This window comes from Protomyctophum parallelum, assembly GCF_964188405.1.
Source record: "Protomyctophum parallelum genome assembly, chromosome: 1".
In the NCBI taxonomy this organism is placed as follows: Eukaryota; Metazoa; Chordata; class Actinopteri; order Myctophiformes; family Myctophidae; genus Protomyctophum; species Protomyctophum parallelum.
In genome coordinates, this window is record NC_139697.1 from 18,734,456 (window position 1) to 18,749,061 (window position 14,606).

Below are 14,606 nucleotides of genomic sequence, written 5' to 3' on the forward strand. Positions count from 1 at the left end.
CACCACCGCCGTACAAGCAAGCGATATAGTAAGTGATTCTTGTGAATCGAGGCAGGGGCGAGAGTCTTCCACCAGCTATACTCCGAGAAGAAAACATGACATGAAACAACCTTGTTATTAAGCCTCGTGTTATGACCTCATTATCCAGAGGCTCCCTCGGTATCAACAGCCCCCTTTTCTCGTCGCGTTCCCCGACCAAAAGGTCAGCGAATGTGCTGCGATGACCCCCCACCCCCACCCCCAGTCTCTCTTAAGACTACATTCTCAAAAGGTCAACGTTCTCACATGCAGCAGCCCAGAGGACACAGCAACAAAGGAGGAGGTGTAGGAGAGATGGAGGGAGAGAGAGGGAGAGAGGGAGAGAGAGGGAGAGAGAGAGAGAGAGAGAGAGAGAGAGAGAGAGAGAGGGCATAGTGACGAGCTTCTGAGGAAAGACAGACTTGGTGAAAGAAGAGGAGAGAGAGAGAGAGAGAGAGAGAGAGAGAGAGAGAGAGGTGGACAAAAAAAAACAGAAAAGGCCTTAGTGGGACTTTTTCTGAGCAACGCGTTGGCCGCGCCGGTTCTAGAGGTCTTACATCTGAACCCTCTCTCTCTCTCTCTGTCTCTCTCTATGTCTCTCTCTCGCTGCATCAGCAAGATCACAATCTCGCCCTGAAGTGGCCCGCATGTGTGGAGATGAGAGGAGTGGAGACATGAAAGGGGTAAGAGAGGGGCGGCTCAGGGAGAGAGAACAGAGAACAGAGACAGAGAGAGAGAGAGAGAGAGAGAGAGAGAGAGAGAGAGAGAGAGAGAGAGAGAGAGAGAGGATCAAGAGTCACAGAGGAGGAGAAAAATAAAGAAAGGCGTGGCTTATCCAATAGAGGGTATGCCGGTGACATCATCGTCACACCAGGAAGTTATGCAGGAAGGCCAACTGAGTGTCAAAAAGCGTCTTTCTGGCCTCGACAGCCCATATGCATCCACACAGAAAAGTCTGATCTGATTGATAGATTTTTAACCTATGACTTTTCACCTTTAACCCTATATAAAAGTAAGTAAAATAATTGTAATATATGTTTTTCTTTGTGATCATTAGAATGTCTAGAACATTTATTCATTATTGTGAAATATATCCCCCAAATGTAAATTATTAATGTATTATATTATTATATAATTATTATATAATGTGCATATTTTTTCAACCTAATTCCTAGTAGTACAAAGTAGTAGTAGGTTGAAATCTCTTTTTTGCAAGTATAAATTAATCCGGGTCTTAAACAACATTAAACAATGTTAAGTCACTTTGCATGTTGCTTTGACCTATTTGTTGACCTATTTCAACTTTCAACTTTCAACTTTGACCAATCTATCACATGGAACTATTTTTTGGACGTGGTGATATGGACACAAAAAACATAGTTCTGTGTGATCAAGTTGCTAATATTTTAGAAATAGGTCAACAAAACAAATGACGTTAGTTGTGTGGATTAATTTACGTTTAATAAGTGATCCCAGTGTCCCCCACAAAATGACCAGAACTACTTCATATTTCACCAAAACCAGAGCAGAACTCCCACCACGGGACTTGGGCCATCAATTAATACAGTTGCAACCACTATATTAATGGCAAGTATTTCATATACAGCTTAAAATTCTGAACTATCCCTTTCAGTACAAGATGGGCTCTTTTTCCATTAAAACCCAGTGAGGCGTAATGTTTGGCAGATTAAAGATTTCCACCTGTCAGTGACAATACGAACGACAATGCGACAGCTTTAAAGAAATCACATCATAAAATACGCTTTGTCGAATAAATAATGGGTGTCAGCCTTAGTGTCACACGCAGGACGCTATAGGCTTCAAACATGGGGATTTGTGCCGAGATCATGCGTTTATCTCTGTGGCATTTGAAGAGCACGTTTTCAAATTTGCAAACCGTGTGTCCGACATGGCAGGGACGCATATAAGCCTTCCCCTCCCTCCGCACCTGCAGTCATGACCCGATACCCGAGAACTGACTCTCTTGTCAACGCGTTCACATTAACAGGCCTCCATCCACGGATCTGTAGCAAAACACACACACACACACACACACACGTCCAGGCTTCACCACGCACGCACCCACGCACGCACGCACGCACGCACCTCGATGCTTTAATCTATACCGTCCCAGATGCTGTGAGGTGCACAAGGTGTGTCTTTCCACAATGAGGCTAGTGTGTGTACGTACGACCGCCGAGAGAGAGAGAGAGAGAGAGAGAGAGAGAGAGACATACAATAAGAATATAGAACGTGAAAGGGATAATTGAGAGACAAAGAGAGCTGCTGGTGCTGTAGCTATAGGTGTGCAGGGTGCTGCCAGTGGTTAAGGTGACACGTCGTGTGGGAGTTGAGTGGAGGTCTGGTGACATGGGTTATAATAAGGAAACATTCGTTTGATTTGTTTACTTGCTTCATCTGCCTCACAGTGGAGACAATTAGCCATAGTTAGCTGAGAGGAAGGAGCGTGTGTCATGTCTGTGTGTGTGTGTGTGTGTGTGTGTGTGTGTGTGTGTGTGTGTGTGTGTGTGTGTGTGTGTGTGTGTGTGTGTGTGTGTGTGTGTGTGTGTGTACATGTGTGTGCTTGTGTGTGTGTGATGTTGTGTGTGTGTGTGTGTGTGTGTGTGTGTGTGTGTGTGTGTGTGTGTGTGTGTGTGTGTGTGTGTGTGTGTGTGTGTGATGTTTGTGTGTGTGTGTGTGTGTGTGTGTGTGTGTGTGTGTGTGTGTGTGTGTGTGTGTGTGTGTGTGTGTGTGTGTGTGTGTGTGTGTGTGTGTGTGTGTGTGTATACGTGTGTGTATACGTGTGTGTATACGTGTGTGTATACGTGTGCAACTATGGGGTTTCTATAATGGACCAAACTTTTCAACACACTAAATAAGGAGAGGAGAGGAGAGGAGAGGAGAGGAGAGGAGAGGAGAGGAGAGGAGAGGAGAGGAGAGGAGAGGAGAGGAGAGGAGAGGAGAGGAGAGGAGAGGAGAGGAGAGGAGAGGAGAGGAGAGGAGAGGAGAGGAGAGGATCGACAGCTGAAGAAAACAACAAAAGCTTGTTCCAATCCTATATACTGACTTGCTGTGAGATAATTACCTAGCTGACTAATTCTGAGAGTCTGACACTGACAAACACACACACGCGCAACTACATCCTCAGTTCCCGCAGCACACCCAGCCAATTTGCTTAAGACTAGTGCAGACCCAAAGCCAACTGACTCAACCACAACTGAGCGCACACACGCACGCACGCACACGCGCACACACGCACGCACGCACACACACACACACACAAACACACACACACACACACACACACACACACACACACACACACACACACACACACACACACACACACACACACACACAGAGAAGAATATCCATTTTCACATGCATGCATGCCTTACAGTACATGCACACGTCTTGCTGCCCCAATGTGCCATCTAGGGTTTCAGCAGGCCAGAATAAAGCTCTGGTCTACATGTATGCATGTTACACTTCCACCAATGCTGTGGTCTTCTTTCGGTCTACAACCCGTCGACTGCAGAGAAAAACCAGCCGACCGCTCCTTAACGACCCTAAAATGATGCGAGAATCACTTTTAACGAGGTTCTGGTTTCTATAAGGTCAACGAGGAACACAAACAGAGGCCTCCTCCCGTCAATGCGCCCTTTGGTGTTCCTATTTATCTTTTCACAGAGTAGCGTTGCTGTAGCAACAGGCAAACATGTCAGTATTAGGTAACACCGATGACACGTGCGAGCGTACGAGAGCGCACGCACGCACACACGGTAGAAAAGAACAAAATAAATTCTGATCATCACCTGGAGTGTAAAGGCCTGTTTGCCTGTCTTACACCATAGAATCCACATGGTATAACATAGTGATAGAATCCACATGGTATAACATAGTGATAGGTAAAAACTAATTGCTAAAAGTGGTGAAAACACACTTTCAAACGTATTTGATGTTTTGAAACACATCCGTTAGAAAATACGATTTTACATTAAGAAAGTGTCGATGCCCTCGTGGGTCTTAATTAAAGGCATGTATTTCCCTATAAAATGTCACCATGCAGAAAGGCTCGCTGATTAATAGACAATGAGATGGTACAATTTCAACAGCAAGTTAGCCAAAGTGATGGGACACATTTCACCCATTAGCGTGCCTACTAACGCGTGGCGCATAAGAAAGAAATGACTGCCGTCACTGGTAAGATTCCAACTGAACAGTGGGTGTCAGAGGGACAGTTCCAGTGGGTGTCAGAGGGACAGTTCCAGTGGGTGTCAGAGGGACAGTTCCAGTGGGTGTCAGAGAGACAGTTCCAGTGGGTGTCAGAGGGACAGTTCCAGTGGGGGTCAGAGGGACAGTTCCAGTGGGGGTCAGAGGGACAGTTCCAGTGGGGGTCAGAGGGACAGTTCCAGTGGGGGTCAGAGGGACAGTTCCAGTGGGTGTCAGAGGGACAGTTCCAGTGGGGGTCAGAGGGACAGTTCCAGTGGGTGTCATGAGGGACAGTTCCAGTGGGTGTCAGAGAGACAGTTCCAGTGGGTGTCAGAGGGACAGTTCCAGTGGGTGTCAGAGAGACAGTTCCAGTGGGTGTCAGAGGGACAGTTCCAGTGGGTGTCAGAGGGACAGTTCCAGTGGGTGTCAGAGGGACAGTTCCAGTGGGTGTCAGAGGGACAGTTCCAGTGGGTGTCATGAGGGACAGTTCCAGTGTGTGTCAGAGGGACAGTTCCAGTGGGTGTCAGAGGGACAGTTCCAGTGGGGGTCAGAGGGACAGTTCCAGTGGGGGTCAGAGGGACAGTTCCAGTGGGGGTCAGAGGGACAGTTCCAGTGGGGGTCAGAGGGACAGTTCCAGTGGGTGTCAGAGGGACAGTTCCAGTGGGTGTCAGAGGGACAGTTCCAGTGGGGGTCAGAGGGACAGTTCCAGTGGGGGTCAGAGGGACAGTTCCAGTGGGTGTCAGAGGGACAGTTCCAGTGGGTGTCAGAGGGACAGTTCCAGTGGGTGTCAGAGGGACAGTTCCAGTGGGGGTCAGAGGGACAGTTCCAGTGGGTGTCAGAGGGACAGTTCCAGTGGGGGTCAGAGGGACAGTTCCAGTGGGTGTCATGAGGGACAGTTCCAGTGTGTGTCAGAGGGACAGTTCCAGTGGGTGTCAGAGGGACAGTTCCAGTGGGTGTCAGAGGGACAGTTCCAGTGGGGGTCAGAGGGACAGTTCCAGTGGGGGTCAGAGGGACAGTTCCAGTGGGGGTCAGAGGGACAGTTCCAGTGGGTGTCAGAGGGACAGTTCCAGTGGGGGTCAGAGGGACAGTTCCAGTGGGGGTCAGAGGGACAGTTCCAGTGGGTGTCAGAGGGACAGTTCCAGTGGGGGTCAGAGGGACAGTTCCAGTGGGTGTCAGAGGGACAGATTCCAACTGAACAGTGGGTGTCAGAGGGACAGTTCCAGTGGGGGTCAGAGGGACAGTTCCAGTGGGGGTCAGAGGGACAGTTCCAGTGGGGGTCAGAGGGACAGTTCCAGTGGGTGTCAGAGGGACAGTTCCAGTGTGTGTCAGAGGGACAGTTCCAGTGTGTGTCAGAGGGACAGTTCCAGTGGGTGTCAGAGGGACAGTTCCAGTGGGTGTCAGAGGGACAGTTCCAGTGGGTGTCAGAGGAACAGTTCCAGTGGGGGTCAGAGGGACAGTTCCAGTGGGGGTCAGAGGGACAGTTCCAGTGGGGGTCAGAGGGACAGTTCCAGTGGGTGTCAGAGGGACAGTTCCAGTGGGTGTCAGAGGGACAGTTCCAGTGGGTGTCAGAGGAACAGTTCCAGTGGGGGTCAGAGGGACAGTTCCAGTGGGGGTCAGAGGGACAGTTCCAGTGGGGGTCAGAGGGACAGTTCCAGTGGGTGTCAGAGGAACAGTTCCAGTGGGGGTCAGAGGGACAGTTCCAGTGGGTGTCAGAGGGACAGTTCCAGTGGGGGTCAGAGGGACAGTTCCAGTGGGTGTCAGAGGAACAGTTCCAGTGGGGGTCAGAGGGACAGTTCCAGTGGGGGTCAGAGGGACAGTTCCAGTGGGGGTCAGAGGGACAGTTCCAGTGGGTGTCAGAGGGACAGTTCCAGTGGGGGTCAGAGGGACAGCTCCAGTGGGGGTCAGAGGGACAGTTCCAGTGGGGGTCAGAGGGACAGTTCCAGTGGGTGTCAGAGGGAATCTGCTATTCTGTCCCCAGCAGGGTATATAGAAGAGCTAACAGACACATCTCAAAGTTTGCTTTTCATTTCAGTTGTCATGAGAACTGAGCCGAAATATAATCTTGATCCGTGCAATCTAATTATAATATCCCTGTTCCACCAAAAAAAAAAAAGAATTGTATTTAAATGTATTTCTTTTTGTAAATGAATGCCCTCATCATAATTTATTTATGACATTGTCACACAAAAGTCCCCCAAAAAATAGCAGATCTACTAGATCACTTCACAACATTCGCACTGGGATTTCGGGACACCTTTTTTGACAACTTAGATCTATGTACAATATTTTGTAGTGGTTATGTGGTGTCTGTACAGGTTTTTATAAATACTTAACCAATGAAAAGTACACAAGAGCCTGTGACTAATTTTTCCAATAATTTCCTGCAAAGTAACAGTTCTTTCCAGTGGTGTAAAGTAACCAAGTACATTTACAGTACTTAAGTACTGTACTAAATACAATTGTGAGGTATTTGTACTTTATTTCCAATTTCCAGTATGTTTACTTTATACTCCACTACATCTCAGAGGCAAATATTGTACTTTTACTCCACTACATGTATTTGAACACTTTAGTTACTATAGTTACTTTGTAGATCTTGGTTAATATCAAAAATCATACAGTAACCACTTCACAGCATTATATAAATGTCTTCCATTTGAAAATAGCCGATCTACAAGCTCACTATGCGTCACATTGCGACACATTGACACTTTACAGCTCTGTCCTGTGATTGTGGACCAGGGCCCACTTGAACAGTGTTCAGAGCATGTTCATTTTTTTTACGATCAATCAATCAATCAATCAATCAATCAATCAATCAATCAATCAATCAATCGTGTGTTCTGGCTTTGATCGGTGGAACTAATGAAGTATTCCTATGAGGGCTGTCAAAATTAGTGAGTTAACAGAGTTAATTAAATTGTGAAATTAATCAGAATAAAAATGTTAACGCAATAGCTCATAGCTCTATGAGCTTGTAGCTTGTATGAGCTTGTAGCTTAATTGTAGGTTTGCTATTTTTGAAAAATCGTTAAAATGTGGCGCAAATCATTGCTTCTGGGGGGTCCCTGGAACTACATATTTTGAGGATGGGGGTCCGTGGCCCAATCGAGAGAATTCTGGGGGTCCTTGACATGGAAAAGGTTGAGCACCACTGACATAGAAACGAAAAATTAGGATTTAGAAGTCTTTCTTTTTTTATCGTTCCCAGGTCAAAATGGGTACGGCATTACAGGATTTACATTATAGGCAGAGGCTCAAATCCTGCAACACCTTTTATGTTATAAAGAATGAAAACATACAAACATGATAAATGTATATAGCCACCTTCTTTTCATTACCACAACAATAATACAGAAAAAACATGGAATATTTTGGACATTGTTCGAATGGTGATTAATCATAATTAATTGTTTTTTAAACTGTGGTTAATCTGACTAAAATGTGCAATCGTTTGACAGCCCTAATTCCTATATAGTCTCATTTCTCCAGGTTTTCTACATTTTGTTTTTTATTTTTACACGAGCATGCGGCGAAACAGAAAGAGCCATTCAGCCTCGTCCGCTGTTCGAAACACTGAAAAGGACCGCGTCCAAAGATAGCTCCACGCGTATACGTTTCACTAGAACAACTGCAGCTTTAAAGCCCTTCTCACCGGCTCTCCGTTACTCGTACTTATATTATGAACGTCACTCGGAGGAATTCTTAATGTTTATACCAGAGGTGGGGACTTGGACTCGAGACTCGAGACTCGACTTGGACTCGAGTCCCGATTTTGATGACTTTAGACTTGCTTGATCAAATCAAAAATAGACTTGGACTTGCTTGGGACTTGAATGCCAAAGACTTGAGACTTGACTTGACTTGAACGCCAAGGACTTGAGACTTGACTTGACTTGAGCCCTCTTGACTTGAACATTTTCAAGTCACTTAATACCTTACAGCATCTGATTATCTTTTTTATGACATGTAAAATAGTTTGGTATTTGTATATAAAGGGATGCCGCGGATCGGATATCGGGTCGATATCAGCCAAAAAACGTGATCGGGATCGGATCGGACTACAGCGAAAATGACCGATCCATTCCAAGCACTGCAAGCACTCCACTCCAGTCCATTCTAGTACTCCACTCCAGGACTTTATTCCTCCAGCAGTGTGCGCTACAGAGGCATTGGCAGCCCCAGTCACACTTCACATTGGCAGTCTTGCACAGTGCAGGCTGCTAGGCTAGCCACTAGCTATTACTGCGCGCTGCTACTCAGTGTGGAGAAAGCCACATTGACAGCCGCTCCCGCATGGGAGTATTATATATTCTAAAACAAAAAAGACCCAACAGCCGAGTGCAAAAATGGATTCGCCACCGTGGCAACAACAGCAGCAAAGTTTCAGCCTTAGCTCCATGCAAGCTAATCTTTAGCATTGATTAGCGTCAACATCTTAGACGAGAGACGGAACAGCGCAACAAGCTGACAGCTGAGCATGACGACATGCTCATGTTCTTAAAATGATATATCCCCACAGTCCCCAACAGTTGGTTGACAAATATGACCGCTGTTTGTCAATACTTATGTGACAAACCATGCTATGATGCTAATAACTGCTTAAGTGCTAACCAATGCTTAAATAAACAGACACTATTTCCATTGTCACGGACAGACAGTGTGCTGTGTAGCTGTAGGACAGTATGCACGGTTTGGGGATCAGGGGTCCCCACTCCCAGCCAAATGATAGGTTCCATTTGTACACTCTAAATTGACATTGATTTTACAATATAAACAAATACAAAATAATAATTTGGGGTCACAGAGATACAAATTGCTGGGTCCTTAAGATTTTGTGCATAATGTGCATAATACTAATAAATAGTATGGATAAAAAAAGGCATAGAATACAATAAAATAAATTTGTCACTAGAACACTTCCACATTTGAAGTATAGGCTCAAGTTGTTAAAAATAAATGGGTCATTTATTCTCAACCTATACTCATGTGGAACTTGTTTGTTGACTATTATTCTGGGGAGGTGTTGTTCTCTGTTTTGAGTAATAATATTATCACTTGATCAATCCTGATTCAACATTCCAGACTATAAAATCTGTAATAAAAGGTAAAGATAAAAAAATGTCTGACAGATTTGGGAAAGCATAGAGCGACTTAAATATGTGCTGGATCGGATTGGATCGATATCGGATCGGTATCAGTTATCGGATCGGTTTTGATGATTTTAGATCGGTATCGGATCGGGAGTGGAAAAAGTGGATCGAGGCATTATGTAACATTCCTCTTCTACCCTGGATTTGAACACCTTTTCAGTGCAAGTAATGACATTTTACCATTGTAATAATAATAGCCTGCTTGCTCAGGGGAAACATTTAATTTGTGTCAGATCCTGTGTCTCGGTGATACATGACCTTTGACATGATCTAAATGGCCTCAATAGATGCTCATTGAATTATGTAAATCTTTACATATCATTAATTAGTATTATGTCTTGGTGGGACTTGTTTGGGACTCGAAACAAAGGTAAGGACTTGGTTGGGACTTGAAACAAAATGCTTAGGACTTGATGGGACTCGAAACAAAAGGTAAGGACTTGGTTGGACTTGAAACAAAATGCTTAGGACTTGGTTGGGACTCGAAACTAAAAGTTCAGGACTTGGACTTGCTTGGGACTTGAATGCCAAAGACTTGAGACTTGACTTGACTTGAGAGCAAAGACTTGAGACTCGTCTTGGACTTGCAACATAGGGACTTCCTCCACCTCTGGTTTATACTGCAAGCAAGCACAAGACCTGGGCCGGTGACAATACAAATGAGGAGAAGGAATGAAGATGCCGTTTTTATCTGAATTCTGCAGAGTCGGGAGTCACTGTGGGGGGGGGGGGGGGGGGGGGGCGGACTGACTCAACTAATTGGATCAACAACTTGTCTGATTCTGATCAGCCGGCTTGCCTGTCTGCTCAGACTGGAGAGAGAGAGAGAGAGAGAGAGAGAGAGAGAGAGAGAGAGAGAGAGAGAGAGAGAGAGAGAAGAGAGAGAGAGAGAGAGAGAGAGAGAGAGAGAGACAGAGAGAGTAGAGAGACAGAGAGAGAGAGAGAGAGACAGAGAGACAGAGACAGAGAGAGAGAGAGAGAGAGAGAGAGAGAGAGAGAGAGAGAGAGAGAGACAGAGAGACAGAGAGACAGAGAGACACAGAGAGAGAGAGAGAGAGAGAGAGAGGAGAGAGAGAGAGAGAGAGAGAGAGAGAGAGAGAGAGAGAGGAGAGAGAGAGAGAGAGAGAGACAGAGAGAGAGAGAGACAGAGAGACAGAGAGATAGAGAGAGAGAGAGAGAGAGAGAGAGATCGAGAGAGAGAGGAGAGAGAGAGAGAGAGAGGATTGAGGGCAAGGCAGACAGAGATGAAGATTGCGACTGGGACATAACGAGCCGACACAAAGTCACAGACTTTATATGAGCAGGAGCGATACGGAACAATGACTCAGTTGAGACAGACTCTGTGTTCTACGACTCTGAGCAGCTACAGGGGAGCACAGACAGACAGACAGACAGACAGACAGACAGACAGACAGACAGACAGACAGACAGACAGACAGACAGAATAGCAGAGCGTGTCTCTCGTTGGAGAGAAGCTTGACAGATCCTGGTCAATACAGCTGCCATGATGCAGACACTCTGTCCTTCAGCGCGGAGATCAACACTGCGAGCGCGCTAATACAGGACATGATGCAAAAGACACAGAGACAGAGGGAGACAGGAGGCCTGGGAAAGACACAGAGAGAGAGACAGAGGGAGACAGGAGGTCTGGAAAGACACAGAGAGAGAGACAGAGGGAGACAGGAGTCTGGAAAGACACAGAGAGAGAGACAGAGGGAGACAGGAGGTCTGGGAAAGACACAGAGAGAGAGACAGAGGGAGACAGGAGGCCTGGGAAAGACACAGAGAGAGAGACAGAGGGAGACAGGAGGTCTGGGAAAGACACAGAGAGAGAGACAGAGGGAGACAGGAGGTCTGGGGAAGCATGAGGGGAAAGGAAAGGACATGCATATAAATCCACCACCCCAGCCACCCATCCACCTATCCATCCACCCATCCATCCATCCATCCACCCATCCATCCATCCATCCATCCATCCACCCACCCACCCATCCATCCACCCATCCATCCATCCACCCACCCACCCACCCATCCACCCACCCACCCACCCACCCATCCATCCACCAACCCACCCATCCATCCATCCACCCACCCACCCACCCATCCACCCACCCACCCACCCACCCATCCACCCACCCACCCACCCACCCACCCATCCATCCACCAACCCACCCATCCATCCACCCATCCACCCACCCATCCATCCACCCACCCATCCATCCACCCAATACCTTTACTCTCTTTACACTGCGGTGTATTGAATTACACTGCATCTTATTGTTTTCTCTGTCCTGTGAAGCACTTTGGTACGACGGGAGTCGTTTTTAAATGTGCTATACAAATAAAGTTGATTTGATTTGACTTCTACTCCACTACATCACAAGAGACACTTCAAGTACATTTTGATGCCAATTATTTTGTACACGTGCATTTGGAATTCCAGACTTTTACTCAGTGGTAACGGAGTATAGTTCTACATTGCAGTATCGATACTTTTACTTAAGAAAACCTTTGAGTATTTTTTTCACCACCGGTTGTTGGTTTACCACAGACAACTTTGCACATCACGACATTACGATCGACAAGGCAAACCAATTAGTCGTTCACTGTTTCAGATGTACTGTATACTGCATGTATTTCCATTTCGACACACACACACACACACACACACACACACACACACACACACACACACACACACACACACACACACACACACACACACACACACACACACACACACACACACAACACACACACACACACACACACACACAGTCATTTTCCTAAACATCTTCTCATTTCCAAAGCAATTAGACAATTCCTATTTCACATTAGTATCCCGTCAATTTTGTCAATTAATCAAATAACTGAAAAGCATGTTTTCTTAATATATAATTATGCAGGCTAAACGTATCGACTCTCAATTTCGTTTTGTAATATTGACTAAATCGATTAGTCCAATTATATACTTAAACCCTGTTAGCAAAAATAACAACAACTAAGTCTACACGCACACAATTGCATACTGTGTAGTCAAGTAACGTACAGATACTACTGAAAATGTACCAGCTCACCCACTTTCCAACTATATCTTCATATAATTGGTCTCCGCTAATAAAATGGTTTTATTTATTCTGCTCACTCTGTGTCTCAGAGGAGGAGAGCTGTGGTCAGTTCAGAAAGCCTAACCAGTGACATCATCGATAAGGCAGTGGGGTTTTTTTTTCTCTCTCTCCCACAAACAAGATTTCACATTATTTAGTTTTGTATTATACGCGAGAAACAACGGCTTCCATTGCAGTAAATGAGCTGAACATAGAGAGATACTGCTTTTCTCTCTCCATGAAGCCCATAAACAAACGGAAGGACTCGGACTAAAATACGGAGAATTAAGTCGACGACCGAACAGATGGATGAAAGTTGTTTCCGGAGTTCCATTTTATTTTCAGAGTTCAGAAAACAGCATCACTACCATGGGGCTCATAAACAGTGGCGTCCACAGATAGACACTAGGGGGTGCTAGAGCACCCCCTGCCCTTTTGGCAATGTGCTCTTGAAAAAAAGAAATTGTAGTATGTGGACCATGGTGACATTGATCAATTCTGATAAAAACACTTCTACTATATTATTTAAGCCCCCACAATCTGTCAGTGGTTCTTCGATAAAAAAATAAATAGCAGACCTACAGCTCGTAGCGCGCCACTCGGTGGCGCGCTACGAGCTTGTAGATCTGCTATTTTTCAATAGCTAAAGCATACCATAATGCTAACATCAAATTGGGTTCCGTCCCAAAATGGGTTAAGGCAACCAGCCGGTTCCACGCGCTGCACAAGGTGCCCTTTTTTCACTTGAGCACCTGCCCCTCTAAATGTCTGTGCACGCCACTGCTCATATAGGTGTTATATGAGCCCCTCATATGGTTGTAAGTAACGTGCCGTTTTTCTTCTTCTTTCTAATTATTTGTTCGGCCCAAGAAATTGTGTTTGGACGTCATGATTTGTCACACCTCGAGTTGGCTCTGTATACGACACTCAAAAGGTCTTTAAATAAATACTTTTGAAAATGGAACGGGGAATTGTTTTCCGGGTCTCTCGAGGGGGCGGGACTGCGATGCTCTGTTCATGAACATTACAAGTGCATTACAGTGCAACGTAGGCCTGCACCGGAATTAGCAAATATGCTATATTTCATGATCCGCAGTCCCCACACCACATACAAACAAAACAGTGAAGCACACTACCGGTATACATTACGAGACAAAGTATAAAAAAACTTGTAAAAGGAACAAAGGTAAAGGTGCATCTATATAGTTCAGCAGCGCCTCCAAAGGGCAATGCAGAATTGTGAGTAAAGTAACTTGCGCATGAAGTGCATCAATGCTTTCAAGTAATATAGGATATGCTGTCAAGGCACACTATACTAGACTATTAGATTATACATGGTCACAGGTTTAGTCGTCCAGTAACCTTTTTTCACCAGCAAGCTGAGTCTATATAATCGATGTGCAAGCTAGCTAGTCCAGTGCCCGAGTATAGAGTAGAGTAGGAGAGTAGCGACACACTTTGATCTCGACCGCAAAGCAGGTCTTCGTCGTGTCTGGCCATCCTCTGTATATCACGTCTTTCCAGTGGTTGGCGCAGGCGAGTGCAGTGGCATTTGGTTCGGCCAGGTCATCTCCAGTGCATCGTGGAGCAGAGATATATACATCTCGTGACGTGGTCCATTGTTTGTGGTTCGCCGCACACACATGCGTCAGAAAAGGTTAGTTTCCATTGTTTTCATGGAGGCCTTGCAGCGTCCTTCGCCGACCCGCAGACGGTTCAGGGTTTTCCGGACGGCCCAAGATTGATCATGGCGAGTCGCAAGACATTCGGCAAAGCGGGTGCCTATGGGCTATAGTTCCAAACATTGCTCCTATTATATGGCTGGAACTATCCCATTGAGATCGAATGAGCACTTCCGCACGCATTCCATTGTTGGAACTATCCCATTGAGATCGAATGAGCACTTCCGCACGCATTCCATTGTTATGGCGGTCAACGCTAGTGTCGCCACTCTCTTATACTCTGGTCCTGTAGTCCTCTAGTCCTGTAGTCCAGCTGGGTTTCTCATTGGCTGATGTATATGTGCGTATAACGCAAATATGTCAGGGCGGAAACGAACGACTCAGAACACAATAGTTCCTAACCTAAAACGATACTGCGCTGAAACTGACACGGT

The 14,606-nt window shown here is 45.9% G+C and overlaps 1 protein-coding gene across 1 annotated transcript in view; it reads right to left on the reverse strand.

Annotated features, from left to right (window-relative positions):
• The window catches only part of LOC310874448 (RNA-binding motif, single-stranded-interacting protein 3-like), a 136,177-nt gene that overhangs the window by 80,229 nt on the left and 41,342 nt on the right, over positions 1-14,606 (reverse strand). The gene's annotated exons all lie outside the window — the stretch shown is intronic.